Source organism: Panthera pardus, unplaced genomic scaffold, assembly GCF_024362965.1.
Source record: "Panthera pardus isolate Hobbes unplaced genomic scaffold, ASM2436296v1 HiC_scaffold_6, whole genome shotgun sequence".
Lineage (NCBI taxonomy): Eukaryota > Metazoa > Chordata > Mammalia > Carnivora > Felidae > Panthera > Panthera pardus.
This window is the reverse complement of record NW_026526991.1, coordinates 3,827,562-3,845,398: the sequence shown is the minus strand read 5'-3', so window position 1 is coordinate 3,845,398 and position 17,837 is coordinate 3,827,562. Positions and strand designations below refer to the sequence as shown.

The following is a 17,837-nucleotide window of genomic DNA, read 5'->3' as shown; positions in this document are numbered from 1 at the left end:
CAGCCCTGTGGAGAGTTACACTGGCACTAGTTTAAATACACCCAAGACATCCTAGTTTTCTCAGGTTCCTTTCTGCCTTTTTTCTGGATGAAGGTGCCTCCTCTGTCCATTTTCAGGCTGGCCTTGCCCTTGAGGAACCGGCCACTTCGGGAGTGGGGTGGCTTCGCAGACAAGACAGATGCGTGGGTGAGAGGGATGGTGAGGTGGAGGCAGATCCGACAGGAAAGGATAAAACAAGCCAAGTGGGACAAGAGGCAGTAAAAATACAGAAGAAGGCCTCCAAGGGTTGGGAACTTTGCAGATTGAAGCTCCCGTGTAGACTGGGCAGACTCAGAGTCCTGTTAAAGGAGGCCTGTGGTGGCAGCACGTTTGTCATTTCTGTTACCAAAATCGTCAACAGTTAGATGCGAGCGTCTTGTGAATGAGCAGCTCCCTGTAATTGGTTTTCTGGAAGCATAGACTCAACTCCTGGGATGAGCCATGGAGAGGAGGAGGATTATACAGAGAGTCCCTTTCCTGGCAGGCAGTTTCTTTAAAAAGATGCCTTGCTAAACACAAAAGGTAATTATTACTCCTTAAACCCAATCCACCGTTTGAGCAAAGGGGAAAATAAAATTACGCTAGTAAGTAGTCTTGTGCAACTTTAAGTTCAATGTTTTCAACTCTGTCCATAAGCATTTATCTCTATACTTCAAGAAAAGGCTATTCTCTTTCTTCTCCCTGGGCTGCCGGGGCTCCTGCTCCTGCTGGGTGCAGCCTTTTCTCAGGTTCTCAGCTGCCACTGGGAGCAAACATGCTAATTACTGCTTTAAAAAACCTCCCTGACCCAAGCCCCTCCTTTCTAACTTCCTAAAGGGCACAAATCTCTTTTATTTGTAATATTTAAAAATCCCCCTCAACAAAATGTATAACGTTTTATCAAAGCCACAGCTTTCTTCCCCAGCTATAAAAGATGCCCTCTGATTAGAATTATTTTAATGGAGTGTATGTACTTGTAGGTGAGCTAAAATGTAAACTATGTGTAGGATAAAATGACAAACTGGAGAAAACCAATGTCTGGTTAGCCTAAAGAAACCTCATCCTTAGCGAAACCTGTGTGGAGTTTTTGATAGGTGGAGTTATGAAGAACGTATACTAACATAACTGTACGTTTTGTGCAAAAGAAAAACGATTAAGCTAACATTTTTTTCACAGTTTAATATTCCAGAAAGTGGGGGGATAGAGATTGGTTTTAACTTAAATTTGGCAAGTGGATGCATTTTGTTAGGGAAATCGCTTATATTGCTTTGTCTTGCCTTTATACCTTTATTATTGCTGAACCTGAAGACTCTAAGTCCAGGAGAGGGAATTCTAGAACATTTAAAACCTACAACAGGTAGTCAGTATCTGCACCCACCTCATCAACAGTTGAAGTTCATTCCATATGTGATCGTTATAAACTGTTTCAGCTTTGCGGGCACCTTGGTAGAAATGGTTACTAGGACCTGTATGTGTTCAGAGACCACTGTCATCAGTAAAGTGTTCATATGAAGACATATAATTGAGAGGGGGTAAATACTGTTCCTGATCTGTTAAAAATGTTCCAGTGAAAAGATAAATATTCAAAACAAGCGCACATAAGTAGTAATAGCTGTGTTTAATTGCTAGTGGTGGATTGTGTCAAAAAAATTTTTTTGATGTTTATTTACTTTTGAGAGAAAGAGAGAGAGAGAGACAGAGGCATGAGCAGGGGAGGGGCAGAGAGAGGGAGACACAGAATCGGAAGCAGGCTCCAGGCTCCAGGCTCCAAGCTGTCAGCACAGAGCCTGACACGGGGCTGGGGCCCACAGACCCACGAGATCATGACCTGAGCTGAAGTCAGACGCTTAACCGACTGAGCCACCCAGGCGCCCCAGTGGTGGATTGTTTTAAAAGCCAGATCTTCCTGGAAGTCTGTGCTGCTGTCCATCTCCAGCTTCCCGTGGCCTTGCAGATAAGCCCGGGGGGGCGCTCTGGTTGTTCTGGAATGGCTGTCCATTCCCTTTGGGATCACTGCTGGAACTTTTTCCTTCTGTTTTTATGCAGGGTGTCTTAGGAATACCTTACATGTCATTTACAAAACACTCTTCCCTCATTGTCAAACACATTTAGAGTTTTATATGGTTTGAGTTTTTTTCCCTCTCATCAGTTTTATTTCTTTTTTTTTTTTTAAGTTTATTTATTTATTTTGAGAGGGAGAGAGAGAGAAAAAAAACGAACGAATGGGGGAGGGGCATAGAGAGACAGAATCCGAAGCAGGCTCCATGCTGTCAGCATGGAGCCGATGTGGGGCTCAATTCCACAAGCTGCACGATCATGACCTGAGCTGAAACCAAGAGTCAGACACTTAACAGACTGAGCCACCCAGATGCCCCCACCCCCACCTCATTCACCAGTTTTCTTAAAAGATTCTCCACCTCCTTCCTTTTTTCCCAGTGGGATTTTATCCCCTATTTACTGTTGAGAGAATCGAGGTTTAAATAGATTAACTGGGCCATGCTCATCTGGCTGGTGAGAGGCAGGGCCAGGGGTTGGTTTCCTTTCTCAAGGAAGGTCTTTTTCCAACCTGGCTTTCTCTCCTTTTTTCTCATTTCATGTTTTCATCTCTTTTTAGACGCCAGTATTTGAGGCAGGAAACGACATTCCCCACTGAATGCAAGGAAGGCAAATATAGGAGATGTCAGCTAACTAACTGGAACATGTCTTTCACTGCATTCTTTTTCTCCCCTCCACTTTAAAATAAACAAGAAAATGATAAAGAAAAAAAGCTTCCCAGCAGAGATTTACTTTTTTGTAATGTTTTCTATTACGCGTTCTTCTTTTTTTTTTTTATGTTTATTTATTTATTTTTGAGAGAGAGCACAAGTCCCAGAGGTACAGTGAGAGAGAGGGAGACACAGAATCCGAAGCAGGCTCCAGGCTGAACTGTCAATGGAGAGCCCGACGCAGGGCTCGAACCCATGAGCTGTGAGATCATGACCTGAGCCCAAGTCAGACGCTTAACTGACTGAGCCACCCAGGTGCCCTGAGATTCATTTTTAGAAGTTTTTAAGTTCTATCTTGGGGTCACTTTGATAACGCCTAGTCTTTACCTAGTATCTTACAAGAATATTCCTAATAATGGAATCATCACTCTGAGGCAATAGAGATTATGAATTTAATTCAAAGTAGTGTAATGTGTTCCGGAAAGGGTTTCTAGCTTTATCTTCAGTTACCCCAGAAAATGTCATTTGAAATTAAACCCATTCCTGGTTATTCCAGTCAAGATTTTGTTCTAGGTCCAAAACATTCTACTCTGTAAACGGAATGTTTTGAAGGTAAGTCGCTTGTAGAGCTGGGGCTCTGAGAGTCCTCTGCTCATCAGAATCTTCCTGTGCTGATGCCCGAAGGGCTCCCCTTCCACTTCGCGCACCAAGCGAAGGCACCGCCACGCACCGGGGCTCCCAAGACACGACTCACAGACTCCTGGCTGTAGCTTGTCACCAAGTCCTACCGGTTTATCTTCAGTGTCTCTGAGTGCAGCCTCTTGTATGCATTTCCTCACCCTCCCACACAAACTTCCATGATACCCCTAACCTGGCAGTGACGTCCTGCTCATCTGGCTCCACCCCTTCAGAATCCTGTTCCACCACATGCACCTCCCACACCCTGACTGCTTGTTCCTGTTTGTTCCCCCTGTGGTGGACGCCTTCCCTGCCTTCTTTGCCCCAGTAGCTCCTGCTCCTCCTTCACAGCTAGACTGCTCAGGCAGCACCCCCTCAAGGGTGCTTTCCCGACCTTAACCGGGTGGGCATCCTGCCTCTAAGCTGGAGAGTCCCGTTTACATCGTAACACATCCCAGTTCTTCTAGAAGTTTCCTGAGGGCAGACACTCCCTGACTTTGGGTCCTCAGTTTGGGGGCCTCTTTGCCTTGCCCACAGGCATGTAATAAAAATGTGTTGAATGAATAATAAAAAAGGAAGGATTTTTACATTTCTGAAGTTGACACCATTTAAGCAAACTTAAGTATCAAAGCGAAGTCCCCTGAGGATCCAAGGCCCCTTGACCACACCTGTGAGGTACCTTCCAGGGAAGGTAAGGAGTTAGCAGCCCCTAGGGACCAAGGGATCCAGTTCTACTCGCTTTCCTCCAACCCGTGTTCCCAGTTCCTGGACTTCGCAGTTTTGTGCCGTTGACTCAGAATGGACACGGTAATGAGGCAAATTAAAAGTCCCAAGAAGAGCTCATCAGGAAGTCAAAATCCTTTCATCATATTCAGTAGAATAACTTGCATTCCGTGATTCTGTAAAGAAGCACCAGCCTGACTTTCACCTGTCAGCCAATACTTCCCTTCCCGTCTGACGGAGGGAAACAGGTGTACCTTGCTTCGGCACACTGCCATGTGAAAATCTAGATTTATAAAACAGCAACGACCAAAAAGGTGTATGTGATAGAGTCTTCTAGAGAAAAGACACCCTTCCTTGCCCAGCTGCATCTTACACCTAATCTTTTCTTATTTGTTTGCTGAATGGTAAAATCAACATATCTGTTGTATAAAGGCATGTGTACTCTAAATATATTGTTCGTGTGCTCAAGGTTGTAGCTAAATCCTGGCTTCCTCTGTTTGGCAGATGAAGTGCAGAAAGACAAGGAAGGACACTGTTAATGAAGAGAAAAGAGTCCTTTAATCCCAAGCCCTCTGGCCTCATTCAAAGCAGCATAACTTTACTATAAATCCATCTGTGACTACAAAGACAGTAGGAAGGGGATTCAGGGAACAGACTGTCCTCGTGGATCAGGGATGTAACTGGGAGACTGCTAGAACAGCTGCATGTTGACTTTGACCTTGATCATGCCGTCTTGTGTTTTGCTCCACCTCCAGGACCACCCACCCCTCAACCCCTACTCGGCCACAGAGACCCTTATTACTGTAGGTTTATCATGTCGTTTGAGAAGCTTTCCCAAAGAAACTAATAATTTCAGGGCCAGCAGCAGAACCACTTTTTGATTGGGGCATGGGAGGGGAGTGGGGAGGGGGGGTCTAAAAGTATCATTTCAACTTCTAGATTATTTTTATACCTGAAAGATAATGATCAGATTCAGGAAGATTGTGTGTGTGTATGTTTTTTCTCTTGGTTTTGGTGGGAAGCAGATGACTCTCCCAGGGGACAGAGATGAGCCGTTAGGCTCTAGAAGTGTTGGGAGGAGCATTCCCACCTGCGGGCCCTCAGCCCCTTGTGGCAGGGACACCCAGAAGCAGCAGGAGAAATTATTCCAGATCATTCCACCGCGAGTGAGTGGGGCTGCATAACGAGGGTGGGGGTGGGCTGGGAGAACTGTGGCTAGGAGCGTGCGGCTCGTGACACCGGCACAGGCAGCCTGGGCCTGCTGTCCACGTAACAGGAAGGTGTAAGTATCTGCAGATGCAGGGGACCAGCCTGCGGGGCACTTTTCCTCCGTCTGGTTGTGCTCAGTGTGTCTGCTTTGGCTACGTTAAGATGCTCTTGATCTCCCGCAAGCGTTTAATTTGTACTTGATTGTGTGTAGTTTTATTCCTCCTTGTTTACTTAGTACCTTCCATCGCGAAAGTGCTGCACAAAACACCACAACTAATTGCCATTATTTATAGAGAAAAGCTGACCATACGCACCCCCCGAAGCGGCAGTATGACTGTGTGGCGGGTGTTCAGGACCACCCAGGGTCGGCTTGTTTCAGGCAGGATTCGCAAGGGAAGTGTTTCAAAAAATAACTGTTTGACTTAGTTTGTCTTAATAGACTCTACTTGGTCTGTGGTGGGTCTAATTTTGACATCAGTAACCGTCAAAAATATGACGCGGTATAGATGAAGGTGTGTTTTCCATGTTGTTATAAGTCCTAGTAATTACATAACTCTAACTTGTAAGACATTTCACAGTTACTCCACATAAGAACCTTACGAGGAAGTTAAAGCAAATATTGTTATCCCCATCTTACAGATGGTAACATTGGCGTGCTGACTTTGGCTTTGGTACAAGAGCTGACACCCTCAGGTTCTTTTTCCACCGGCCCTTGCGTGGCTCCACACCTGGATGATAGTGACATTGGGCTGTCCGCATGTTTTCTGAAGAGCTGGTCAAACCTGACACTTTGTTTTCAGGTACACACACCCTTTAGCCAGTGAGTGCTGCTAATGTGACCGACTGGCATTTACGGTGGTGTCATCCCAATTTACTGAGAGGTGGTGTATTTAATGGATTCGGTTACTAAAATTGATGCATTTGCTAGAAGAGCTGTGGGACACAAGCACACCTTTCAAGCCCGTGTGCTGCGTGTCTTGTAGAGCTGGGAAAGACCTGGGCGTCTCCCTGGCCCTCCAGGGTTGGCTTTGAGGCCTTGGTGGCGCTCTGGGCCATGGTGTGGGTTCCAGAGGCTGTCGCCAAGCCCGTCTCTGGAGTCTGAGCGTGGCAAGCAGCAGGAAAATGCTCTAGCTGGTCTCGTGAGCTTTCGTGAGGGAACATAAGGAGATTATCTGGCTCCGAGGAAGCAAGGACCCAAAACATATAAGGTTTTATATGGATTGCTTTGGCCAACACCTTGAAGTGCTCTTGAAAGAAAATTGATAGGATGCAGAGTTGCGTCAAAGAAAGATGCTTTGAGGGCCCTAAAGGGCAGCTCCTTGTGTATCGGCCCTGTCGCTGCCACGTAGCTAGAGTAGATTACTCCGGCAGCAGAGGCTTGTGTCCTAGATCTCGAAGGCATAATTAAAAGCGGGGGGAAAAGCCCCTGCCGGCAGCCAAGAAGGAGCACACACCTTGCTCCACGTTCTCCAAGCGCTACCAGCATCAGCGGTTGAACTCCTCTTGAAGAGTAGCCTCGTTCATTTTTCTCAAGCTCTGGAATTCGTCAGACCTCGCGCTCACTGCGCCGGCTCATATTCACGGTTCCCGCGGCGTGCTGTCCTGGGGACACGAGAGAGTCTCACGGTTGAGGGGAGGTGGACAAAGGGGAGTGGGTAAATGACGTGAGCACGCACAAAGCGCGTGCAGATAAAAGCCATCTCGGGCCCAGTAGAGGCGGCACGTGTGATCTTCAAACCTTGAACGGGACCGGTTATCACCAGCACTAATAATGCTCTGACCCAAATGCTTCGGTGCTCTGAGGGTGCTTCGAGATGCTCATTAAACAGAGCAAGTATTCAGGTCGCCGTTACATCTCCCAGGAAAGAGGCTTCCTGTGAATGAAGAGGCACGCAAAACTTTTCCTCAGAGCCCCTGGCAGATACGGATTAAACCGCTCTTAAGCGATTCAGTTCCTGCAGTTTGCCACCTCCGGTCAGTGAGCCCTGCCTCTGGGACAGCGAGAAGGGCTGCTGAAAGGGTCGGGGTGGGTGTTTGGCCACTTTCTGTTGTTTAAGTGTGCCCCAAAACTAAGGATACGTTTTACAATCCATTTGCCAAGATAACAACATCAGAAATGACAAGAGTTGCTTAAAAATAACCTTTATTCCCTTCAATAACAAACATATTTTCTAAATGTTTATTTATTGTTGCGAGACAGAGACAGTGCATGAGCAGGGGAGGAACAGAGACGGAGGGAGACACAGATCCCAAAGCAGGCTCCAGGCTCCGAGCTGTCAGCACAAGAGCCCGACACGGGGCTCAAACTCACAAACCGTGAGGTCATGACACAAGCCGAAGTCGGACCCTCAACCGACTGAGCCACCCAGGCGCCCCATTCTCTTCAATAATAAATGAAAATTTTGCTGTTGGAAAGATTGGGCTGTTGTTTGTTTGAAAACCTACCTTGAGGGGCACCTGGGTGGCTCAGTTGGTTAAGTGTTTGACTTTGGCTCGGGTCAGGATCTCATGGTTTGTGGATTCGAGCCCCTCGTTGGGCTCTGTGCTGACAGCTCAGAGCCTGGAGCCTGCTTCAGATTCTGTGTCTCACTGTCTCTCAAAGATAAATGAACACTGAAAGGAAAAAAACATACCTTGACTTGGGGTGCCTGGGTGGCTCTCGGTTGAGTCTCTGACTCTTGATTTCAGCTTAGGTCATGATCTCACAATTCATGGGATCGAGCCCCAGGTCAGGCTCTGTACTGACAACACGGAGCCTGCTTAGGATTCTCTCTCTGTCTCTCTGTCTCTCTCTCTCTCAAAACAAATAAACATTAAAAAAAAAAAAAAAAAAAAAAGCATTCCTTGGTTTAGAAATGATGATTGAAGCCCCACTGTGTATCTCACTTGTGTGGAGAGCAGTATTGTGTGGCCTCAACCTCCCCTAGGAATGAACATCCCCAAATTTGTGACAACAGTATAGTCCAAAACAAAGGACATTTAGCTGTGCAGTGACTTTATTGTATTATTTGCATTGTAGGAGAATGATAGTGTAAACAGCTTCTTTAAGTAAAAGGCAAATAAAAATCCAATTGGAAATGGTATTAGCCTGGGTATTGATTTGGGGTATGGGATGGAAACTGAAGACGCTGTAGAGAGAGGTCTTTCTGTTCTGTGTTTGGCACCTGGCATGCAGAAAGTACTTTTCAAAGGTTGGAGAGTTGAGTGGATGAAGGGGACTGGAAGGCCATGTGGTATAAAGAGTGTCGAGCTTGGGGTTCAGAAGAAAAAGGGCTGCAATTTGAAGTGCTGGTACTTCTGGCCACTTTGCCTGTTTCTTAAACCAGAAACAAGGGCACTGATGACAGAGCCGGCGTCCCTTCCAGGTCCAGTGTCACTGATGACGCCAGAATTTGTCTAATAAAGAGCGAGGAAAGTTGTGGGTGTTGCCATGAGGGAGAAATCGGTTACATTGAAGAACGTAAAAGGAAAATGAAGAGTCACTTCCTTCTTGTGAGATTTTCACAGGAAATCCCCACGTCCTAGTCTCCTATCCCTGCTGTAGCACATTACTGTAAACTCGGGGGCTGGAAGCACAGACTTGTCATCTTACAGTTCTGTAGGTCTCAGGGCCCGCACGGGTCTCACGAGGCTCACACTCGGTGACACTAGGTGCCGGCAGGGCTCTGTTCTTCCTCGAGGCTCTAAGGAAGCATTTGTTTGCATGTCTCACCCGGCTTCTAAGGCCGCCCCCCCCCACCCCCGTTCTTGGCTCATGGCCCCTTCTTCCATCTTTGAAACCAGCAGCGTTGGCATCTCCCGAAAACCCTCAACTCTCACTACCTCTGGGAGGGCTCCTTTGCTTGAGTGGGCCCATGACTAGATTGGGGCCACCTGGAGACTCCAGCATGCTCTTGCCCATCCCAGCGTCCTTGACCGAGTCACATCTACAAAGTCCCTTTGCCATGTAAGGTGGCAGGTTCTGGGAATGAGGTTGGACATCTTTGACATTTTGGGGCGTAGTTCTGCCTATCACCCCCCCCCCCCCCACATTATCTACATTGGTATTGGTCAGTAGGGGACAGAAGTATAGTGAGGGAAGCACTAAATGGCTCCCAGGACACCTGAAATCCTAGCTCAGCCAGTTCTTGCACGTCTCTGGGTCTTTGTTTTCCTCAGCTAAAAAGTTGGAGAGTTGAAATTGGACCAAGGGTTCTCACATTGTACTGCGCGTCAGAACTGCGTGGACACTTGTCACGGCACAGACTGAGATGGGCCTTGAGAATTTACATTTCTTTTTCCTTTTCCTTCTCTGGAACTCTTCATCTTGCAAAACTGAAACTCTGTGCCCATTAAACACTAACTCCCATTCTCTCCTCCCTATCCCCAGATCATGGCAGCTACCATTATGCTCTCTGTGTCTATGATCTTAACTGTTCTGGCTGTCTCACGTAAGTAGAGTCATACAGTATGTGTCTTTTTCTGACGGGTGCAATTCACCGAGGATGGTGTCCTCAGGGTTTCTCTGTTGTAACAGGGCATCAGAATTCCTTCCTTTTTAAGGCGGGATGATACTCTGTTGTGTGTATACACCACATTTTACCTATCCACTCATCTGTCAGTGGACACTTGAGTCGCTTCCACATCTTAGCTATTGTGAGTAGAGCCACTGTGAACACGGGTGTACAAATATCTTTGAGACCCTGCTTTCATTTCTGAGTCTGTATGCCCAAAAGTGGAATTGTAGGATCATACAGTAATTCTACTTGTATTTTTTATTTTTTTAAGTTTACTTCGAGAGAGAGCACGCGCACACGAGTACAGGCCAGGGAGGGGCAGAGAGAAGGAGAGACAGAATCCCATGCAGGTTCCACATCACCAGCACAGAGCCCAATGAGGGACTCAAACTCACAAATTGTGAGATCATGACCTGAGCCGAGATCTAGAGTCAGACGCTTAACCAGATGCACCACCCAGGTGCCCCGATAATTCTATTTTGAGTGTTTTGAGGAACTGCCATACTGTTTTCCGCAGTAGCTATTCCTTTTACGTTCACACCAGCAGTGCCCAAGGGTTCTACTTTTCTCCACATCCTTCCTATCCTTGCCACACTTGTTGGTTTTGGGGTTTTGTTTTGTTTTGTATGGTTTTCATTTGGGAGAGAGGCAGAGGGGGAGAGAGAGAGGGAGAGAGAATGAGAGAATCCTAAGCAGGCTCCGTGTACTGCACAGAGCCCTACATGGTGCTCAATCCCATGACCCTGGGGTCGTGACCTGAGTTGATTGAAATCAAGAGATGATCAACCAACTGAGCCACCCAGGTGCCCTTGGGTTGGTTTCTTTTTTTTTTTATAGTAGTTATTCTGATGGGTATGAGGTGACATCTTACTATTTGCATTTTCCTATTGATGAGTGATGTTGAACATCTTTTCATGTGCTCATTGGCCATTTGTATGTTGCCTTGAGAACTGTCTGTTCAGGGCCTCTGCCCATTTTTGAAATAGGTGGTTTTGTTGCCATTGAGTTTTAGGCATTCTCTGTATATTCTGAATTTTAATGCTTTATTCAGTATATGATTTGCAAATATTTTCTCCCATTGTGTAAATCACCATTCTTACTCTGGTGATGGTGTCTTTTAATGCACAAATTTTTTTTTAATTTTCATGAAGTCCAATTTGTCTTTTTTCTTTTGTTATATGGGCCTTGGGTGTCATAAACCACAGATCACTGACAAACCCGATGTCATGAAGCATTTGCCCTATGTTTTCTTCTAAGAGTTCTATTGTTTTGGTTTTACATTTAAGTTCTTAACCCATTTTAAGTTAAGATTTTAAAATAGTGTTAGGTAAGGGTCCAACTTCATTCTGCTGCATGTGGATATCTAGTTTTCCTGGCACCATTTGTTGAAAAGACTGTCCTTTTTTCCTCGCTGGATGGTATTGGCACCCTTGTCAAAAATCATTTGACTCTATATGCCAGAGTTTACTTCAGGGCTTTCTGCTCTGTTGTCTTGGTCTATATCCCTGTCTTTATGCCTGGACCACACTGTTGATTACTGTAGCTTTGTAGTAAGTTTTGAAATCAGGAAGTAGGAGTCTTCCAGTTATCTTCTTGTCCAAGATTATTTTAGCAATTTGTGGTCCCTTGAGAGTCCAAATGAATTTCAGGATAGGTATTTCTTTAAAAAAAAAAAAAATGGGATTTTTTTTGAATATGCAGATCACGTTGGGTAGTATTGACGCTTTAATTAAATATGAAGTCTTCTAATCCATGAAAATGGATGGATTTCCATTTATTCATCTCTTCTTTAATTTCTTTTAACAATGTTTTATAATTTTCATTGTACAAGTCTTTCACTTCTTTAGTTAATTCCTAAATATTCTGTTGATGCTATTGGAAATCAAAAGTGTGTGTAATTTTTTTCAGGTTATTCAGTTTGTGTATAGAAATGCAACTGATATTTTGTGTATTGATTTTGTATCTTTCTACATTGCTGAATTCATTTATTCTAGCAGGTTTTTTGTGGACTCTAGTGTTTGTTTTCTACATATTAGGTCATAACATCTACCAACAGATAATTTTACTTCTCCTTTCCAGTTTGGACACCTCTTATTTCTTTTTCTTTCCTAATTGCTCTGGCTAGAACCTCCAGTACTGTGTTGAATAGAAGTGGTGAAAGCCAGCATCCTCTCTTTGTTCCTCATCTTAGAGGAAATGCTTTCATCTTTTTACCTTTAGGTATGATATTCCCTGTGGGTTTTTCATATATGTCTTTTGTTTATATTGAGGTAATTTCCTTCTATTCCTATTCTGTTGAGTGTTTTTATCATAAAAGTGTGTTGAATTTTGTCAGATGCTTTTTCTGCATCAATTGAGTTGATCTGTGGTTATTTCCTTCATACTGTTGTGATGTATTACAACAAACAGTTTTCTTATGTTGAACCAGCCTTGCATTCCAGGACTAAGCCCCACTTGGTCATGCATATAATCCTTTTAATATGCTGCTAAATTCTGTTTGCTAGTATTTAGATTGAGGATTCTTATATCATATTCATAAAGGGTATTTGTTGTTTTTTGTGTTGTTATTGTTTATATATATAATGTCTTTGTCTGACTTTGGTATCAGGTAATGCTGGCCTTGGAATAATTCTGAAAATGTTCCCTCCTCTAGTTTGGGGGGAAAGTTTCACAAGAATTGGTATTAGTTCAAATAGTTCAGTGTTGAAATAGTTCAAAGGTTTGGTGGAATTCACCAGTGAAGCCATCAGGTCCAGGGCTTTTCTTTTGGGGGGAGATTTTTTACTACTGATTCAATCTCCTTACTAGTTACGTGTGTATGCAGGTATTTTATTTGTGATTTAATCTTGGTAGGTTTTGTGTTTCTGCAAATTGGTCCATTTCTTCTAGGTTATTCAATTTATTGGCATACAGTTGCTTATAGTACTGTTTTATAATGCTTTTCATTTCTGTAGAATCAATAGTATTGCCCCCATTTTCATTTCTGATTCTAGTAATTTGAGTCTCCTATCTCTTTCTTAGTCCATTTAACTAAAGGTTTGTTGATTTTGTTGAGTGTTGCAAAGAACCAACTTTTGGATTCACTGATTTTTCTCTGCTGTTGATCTCTGTTTCATTTATCTCCATTCTAATCCTTTTTATTTCCTTCCTTCTGCTAGTTTTGGGTTTAGTTTGTTCTTCTTTCTGTAGTTCCTTAAGTTATAAAGGTAGATAGTTGCTTTGAGATCTTATTTTTAATGTAAGTGTTTATAGCTATAAATTTCCCCCTTAGCACCACTTCTGCTGAATCCCAAAAGTTTTAATATGTTGTGGTTTTATTTTTATTCGTCTCTAAATATTTTTTATTTCCCTTGTGATTTCTTTTTTGATCCACTTTTTGTTTAAAAGTATGTTAATTTCCACAGTTTTTTAAATTTCCCAGTTTTCCTTTCGTTACTCATTTCGAACTTCTTTGTGCTCAGAGAAGATACTTTGTATGATATCTTTTTAAATTTGTTGAGACTTACCTTGTGGCCTGACATGTGGTCTGTCCTGGAAGGTGTCCTGTGTGCACTGAAAGAATGTGTGTTTGGTTGTTGGGTAGTATGTTCTGTGTATGTCTGTTAGACTGGTTGCTTTATAAGGTTAAGTCCTCTATTTTCTTTCTTCTGTCTGGTTTTTCTATCCATCAAGTCTGTTTTGTCTGATAATAGGATACCACTCCACTCATTTGGTTACTACTTGCATGGAGTATCTCCATCCTTTTACTTTGTCAATTTTGTCTTTGTATCTAAAGTAAGACTCTTATGCATAGCATATAGTTGAATCATAAGTTTATATCCATTCTGCCAGTCTCTGTTTTTTGATTGGAAAGTTTAATCCATTTACATTTAAAGTAATTATGATAATGAGCCCCTTCTGTCATTTTGCTATTTTGTTTCTAGATGTCTTACGGTTTTTGTGTCCCTCATTTCCTGCATTACTGTCTTTTTCTGTGTTGTTGATGTTTTTTAATGGTGGAAAATTTAAATTCCTTTGTCATTTCCTTTCCTATATATTTAATAGCTATTTTTTTGCCAGTTTAATTTCCATAACATGCAAAAACTCTGCCCTTCTGCAGCTCCAGTCCTTTCTGTTGTTGATGTCCCCCAGTTACATCTTTATACATTGTGTGCCCCAAAACATAAACTAATAAGTTTTTAAATGTATTGTTCTCTTAAATTATGTAGAAAACAAGATTTGCAGTCACAAACCAAAGTTAACAGTAGTACTAGCTTTTACACTAATTGGTTTTTTTTTTCTTTAGCTGTATTAGTCTCTTAAATCATGTAGAAAAACAAAAAATGCAGTTACAAGCCATTGCTCCTATAGCACCTGTATTTATAATTGCCAGTGTGTTTACCTTTATTAAGCTTTTTATTCCTCTGTACAGCTTCACCCTGCAGGGCTCCCTGGAGTATATCTTGCAGAGCAGGTCTAGCGGCCATCAGCTCCCTCAGTTTTTGTTTATTTGGCAGTGTCTTAATTTCTCTTACATTCTTGAAGGACAGCATTGCCAGATATAGGATTCTTGGTTGATAGTTTTTTTTTTTTTTCTTTAGATTTTTGAATGTATCAGCCCACTATTTGCAGTCTCCAAAGTTTCTGATAAGGAATCTGCAAGTAGTCCTACAGAGAGGATTGCTTGTGATGGTTTACTTCTCCCAAGAGTCTCTCTTTGGCTTTTGAAAGTTTGATTGTAATGTGTCTCACTGTAGGTCTCTGAGTTCGTCTTTCTTGGAGTTCATTGAGCTTCTTGGATGTTTATATTTATGTCTTTCATCAGAGTTAGGAAGTGTTCAGCCATTCCAAAATTGTCTCTGCCCCTTCCACTCTCTTCTCTTTCAGGGACTCCCTCACTGCCTATGTTGGTCTACTTAATGGTTTCCCTTAGTCTCTGTTCACTTTTCTTCAGTCTTTTTTTTTTTCTTTTTTTTTTCCCTCCTGTTTCTCAGACTCCATCATTTCCATCGTCCTATCTTCAAGTTCACTGATTCTTTCTCCTGCCTGCTCCAGTCTGCATTTGAATCCCTCTAGTGAATTTTTAAATTCCAGTTACACTTTTCAGCTTTAAGAATTTCTTTTGGTATCTTTTTAGGTTTTCTTTACTTCTTTACTGCTATTTTTATTTGTTCACACATTGTGTTCTTAACTTTCTCTTTCTTTGAGCATTTTTAAGACCGTTCTTTTAAAGTCGTTGGTGTACTTGCCGTTAGGTCTTTTTCAGGGAAGGTCTCTGTTGTTTAATTTATTTCCTTCAAATAGACTGTACTTTCCTGTCTCTATGTATGTCTTGTGATTTCTTTGTTGAACACTGGAAATTTGAATTTAATAATGTGATCACTCTGAAAATCATATTTCCCCCTTCCCCAAACTTTGCTTTTTGGGAGGTTGTTAATTGTTTTGGTTTTGTTTGTTTGTTTGTTTTCAATTGTTGTATGTTGTTTCTGTGTCTGGGATCAGCTTGAGGTGTCACTCAAGCCTTCTCAGGTCTTTTACTAAGCCTTTCCGTGGGAACACATGGGTCGCTTTCTAATTGCACCCAAGTATATAGCTGTCCTTTTAACATCCTACTCTTTAATGTCTAGCTCCCAGAAGGGAAAAAAGCAAAAAATGGTGAGGAGAGGATGCCAGCCTTTTAAATCTCCTAGAAGTCCCTTCAGCCTGAGGGGGAGGGGCTTACAACAGTCAGGGGGAGGTACAGCGTCGTTGGCCACCTCCATCTGTACCTCTGTGATCTGGAGCAATAATGAGTCAGAACAGAGATTCCCCCCAATACACTGATACTTGGAGGATGGGGTTCTTTTTGCCCACCCTGGCTCCCCCAGGCTGTGTGCAAGCTGCTCCAGGATCGTGTGCACAGCTGCCTGGAGCTTGGCTGTGAACGGGAGATGGATGCCACTGTGCCAGGAGCTGGAACTGACCAAAATTAGCTGCAGTTTACCACCCAAGTCTTCCCCTGAAAGTTGCACGCCTACAACAGACACCAGAGTTCCAAAATAGTTCTATCAGACAGATTTGGCCAGTTCAGTTGTCGACCAGGTAGGGAGACAGATTCCTGGTCCTGCCTACCCCAACGTCTTCCCAGAATCCCAAAATTTTCATTTGTGACAAGTTCCAAGGTGATGCTTGGATGCTGCTGGTCCAAGGACTACACTTTGAGAACCGCTGAAATACATACATACATACATACATACAAAACAAACTCTTTAATGTCCTTTCTTCAAGACCCAAGTGTACCATAACGGAATCTTTCTCCTCTGGATGCAATATAGTAAATTAATTATGCTTTTTAACTGAAAGAAACAAGCATCATCATTGATGAGTGGTGAGTTTGCTTTCTTTATGCAAAAGATAGTACCTGTGGTCTGTGGGCTGGTTCAGGGCAGGGAGCATTGAGGAGCCCTGCAGGGGACAGAGTCATGTGCTGAGGTAGAAAGGAAATGGACCTTGTTCACATCCAAGCTTGATTGCTTCCCTTTCCTGTCTGTGAACTTGGGTGATGACAAATCCTGCTCTCCAGGTTGCTTTTCATAGGGGGTCTGTGTAGAATGTCTGGGTTTTTTTTTTTATTAAAAGGTTTTTAATGTTTATTTATTTTTGAGAGAAAGAGAGAGCGCAAACAGGGGAGGAGCAGAGAGAGAGGGAGGCACAGAATCAGAAGCAGGCTCCAGGCTCTGAGCTGTCAACACAGAGCCCAACACGGGGCTCGAACTCACGAACCGCGAGATGATGACCTGAGCCAAACTCCGACGCTTAACCAACTGAGCTACCCAAGTGCCCCAAAAGTGATTTTTTTTAAGTTTCCTCCCCCTTAACAGTCTGGAGATGGGTTGGTCCCTGACCTAGTTAATGTAATCCTTAGCAGGGTCTCAGAGGTCCAGGTTCCCTCCACCCTGTCACTTTGCTGTCCTCAGCAGCTTGGGCTTTATCTTCACAGCTGTCCCCTCATGGTGATATGAAGATTGCAGCAGATCTTACCATCCTCTCCTCACAGGGGCCGAGTGAGCAGACAGCCTGTTCCTGCCTCTTGTCCCTTTTTAAGAGGGGTGAAACTTCCTTAGAAGTTCCTTAAACTACAGACTTTCCTTCCAGAAATGCTTGCTGCACCCACCTGTAAATGACCACCACTGATTGAGATTCACTCTCCAGGGTAGGGAGGGCCTGGGGCACAAGCGCTCTGGATACCTGACTGGTGGGGGCTCCTGGAGTCAGAGGTGAGGCAGCAGGAATTGCCGCGGGCAGGGCCCCTGACCAGTCAGCCATGTTCCCTTTGTCCTGAAGGTGCTCTGTGGCACTGACAAAGGTAGGTACGGTCCCGGGCCACTCAGAACGCTGCCAGCTGCCCTTGGTTTATTCCAGGCCGAGTAATCTTTTGTGCCTTGGCAAGGGTGCGACGGCACAGGGCAAACATTTACTCAGCACCGGCACTCAGAAAGATGTTGGTCTTCTGAGAGGAAGGCAGAGCCCCCGAAAGACCTGTCTTACCACCCTATTCCAGCCGAGTTTGTCTTTGGAGGATGCCAGGGGTGGTCAGCCCGGATCTGCTCTGACCCGGAGCGAGTACACTCTCTCTGGTGCCTCAGGCACCTCATCTGGAGGGAGAGTGGAGGTGACGGGGCTGACTGAGCGGGTGTGCGTCAGTGGCACGCAGGGACACCCGTTGCATAGGGGGCACTCGGGCTCTGCGGTCGCTGGCGCTAGTGTGGTTGTAGCGTCAGCACCAGGGAAGCTTGATCCGGCTCCCTGGTCCCGGGCCTGCTACTCTGTGCTGGGGTGTCCCGGGCGTCCCGCCCATTCCACGGCACCATCCAGGCGAGCTTCCTCCCACTGGCGAGGCGGTCCTAGCTGCTGCAGATCTGGGGACCACACTGTCCCCTGGGAGGCTGCCACTTGGGTCCTGCCTTTGCACGAGACGAGAGGGAGAAGGGGGTGCCGTTGAGGCACTTTGTCTCAGGGAGCACGAGGGCATGTGTGGGGAGCCATTCCT

The 17,837-nt window shown here is 44.4% G+C and overlaps 1 protein-coding gene across 4 annotated transcripts in view; it reads left to right on the top strand.

Moving 5' to 3' along the window:
- The window catches only part of TCF20 (transcription factor 20), a 172,301-nt gene that overhangs the window by 137,961 nt on the left and 16,503 nt on the right, over positions 1 to 17,837 (top strand). The window lies entirely within an intron of this gene.